The 1,939-nt window shown below is 63.6% G+C and overlaps 2 protein-coding genes across 2 annotated transcripts in view; both read right to left on the minus strand.

Annotated features, from left to right (window-relative positions):
- Positions 1–318, minus strand: part of RAX2 (retina and anterior neural fold homeobox 2) — an 8,167-nt gene extending 7,849 nt beyond the window's left edge. The window contains exon 1 of the mRNA XM_009323012.1: positions 139–318. The gene's annotated coding sequence lies outside the window, so the exon portion shown is untranslated. The remainder of the gene's footprint in view (positions 1–138) is intronic.
- LOC103916070 (complexin-3-like) overlaps positions 1–1,939 on the minus strand; it is a 9,035-nt gene that overhangs the window by 1,445 nt on the left and 5,651 nt on the right. The gene's annotated exons all lie outside the window — the stretch shown is intronic.

Genomic DNA, 1,939 nt, shown 5'->3' on the forward strand with positions numbered 1-1,939 from the left:
CCCGGCACCCGCTCCCGAGCCCCCAGGGAAGGGGTGCCAGCCCCGGCCCCGGCCCCAGGCGCACCCCGGGGACACCCGCTCCCTTTTTCAGCATCTTCCCCCGGCGCTTCCTCCCGAATCGGAATAAAACGGCGTTACCTGCTGGGCCCAACTCGGCTTTTCCAGGAGTATTTAACTTTGCCGGTCCCTCCTGGGAACCAAACAAGCGGCTCAACCTCACCAATCTCGCAGCTTTGGCAGCCAAAGTTGCCTCTAGTCTTCTTATTTGTCACAGAACCGCCGTGCTAAGGCTCGGGAGAATCTTTATTTAGTGTTGCAGATGTCACCAAGGCCCCGCAGATTGGAAATGAGTCCAAAGGATTAAGACGAGGTTATTAATTGGAGGCCTTCCCCTTTAAGAATGATTGACAGTTACTTTCTGGACAAGTAATTGCTCTAAATGTCCCCCCAGCGCGGGTCCGGGGGGGTGGCGGCGGACAAAGCCCCGAACTGCCTTCCCCACTCAGATTGTCTCCCCACAAAGGCGTCCTGCTGGAGTTTGCCTTGTAATCCCCTCATTACGGGCGAGGAAAAAGAATTAGAAACAGGGGGAGCGGAGAAGAAAGGCCGGGGTGATGGGGGGAAGGGGGGAGGATTTCCTTCGGCTGCGGTGGCTCTGCCCCGGGGATGGGGTCCGGGGCAGATGCCCCAAGCCTCAGTGGGATGAGGATGCTGCGGTGGTGGATGTCGTCCCCCCCAGATGGGGATGGCGAGCCCTGGGGGTGGCCCCAGTGACGGCGTGTGTGGCCCCACAGGCCCCCGGTGATGCTGCCTGCAGAACCCTGCCTGCGTGGGGACCGGGTGTGGGGACAGGTGTGACAGCCAGCGATGGGCACGGGGGTAGGGACCAGGCATGGGGTCCAGCTGTGACAACCAAGTGTGGGGACGGGGTACGGGGTTTGGGGACCTGCTATGGAGTCTGGATGTGGGGACCGGGTGTGAGGACTGGGCGTAGGGACCCGGGATAGGGACCAGGCACCCTCAACAGCCTTGGGGATCTGGTGTGGAGGCCAGGCGTGGGGAACAGCCACAGGGACCAGGGACAGGGACCAGGCAGGGGGACCAAGTGAGGGGACCAGCCATGGGGAGCAGGCATTGGGCACCATCCATGGGACCAGGCGTGGGTACAAGCCATGGACATGGGATTGAGTACGGGGACCAGGCGTGGGGACACCCTGTGGGGACCAGCTGTGGGGATCATCCCTGGGGGCTGCCCATGGCCGTGGGCATGTGGGGCAGAGGCAGCCGGGCTGGGGGGCAGAAATGCCATCCCTCTCCTCCCCCGTCCCACTGCCGACCCGGGGACCCTGGCCTGGGGGACAAGGGGAACATCACGATGGGGGTCCTGGGGTGCTCTGGGTGGGGGTTGCTCCGTGCTGCCCAGACCCCCCCGTCCCCCTGGGCAGGTTTTGCCTTTTCTTTCTCCGCTCGCTTTTACTTTCTCCCAGAAGCTTCTTCCTGCCACCTGCAAACGCTGCTGCCCCCAGCCGCCGTCTCGGCTTCCTCCCACTCCCTTCCTCTCCTCACTGTGGTTCCCCTTTTGGATGGCAAATGTCACTGCAGGGTTTTTGGACCCCCCCACCCCGTGCCCCGGTTTGGGCCCTGAGGCCATCTCGGTGTCCCTCCCGGCGGGGCTGTGCAGCTTCGCCTGCCCCATCTGACACCGTTCCGGGGATAGCGTGTTGCTGTCTTGGGGATGGCGTGCCACCACCCTGAGGACAGCATGCCACCACCCCAGGGGCAGGCTATCGCCGCACCAGGGATGGCGTGATATGCCTCTGGGGGCCACGCAGTCCCTGGGGACAGGGTGATACCCCCATGCCATACAGAGCTACCAGGGCCCCACCTGCAGCAGGGGTGTGCAGGAGGGACAGCCTTTGGGGGTGTTTGGGGACATCCC

This window comes from Pygoscelis adeliae, unplaced genomic scaffold (genome assembly GCF_000699105.1).
Source record: "Pygoscelis adeliae isolate BGI_AS28 unplaced genomic scaffold, ASM69910v1 Scaffold284, whole genome shotgun sequence".
NCBI lineage: Eukaryota > Metazoa > Chordata > Aves > Sphenisciformes > Spheniscidae > Pygoscelis > Pygoscelis adeliae.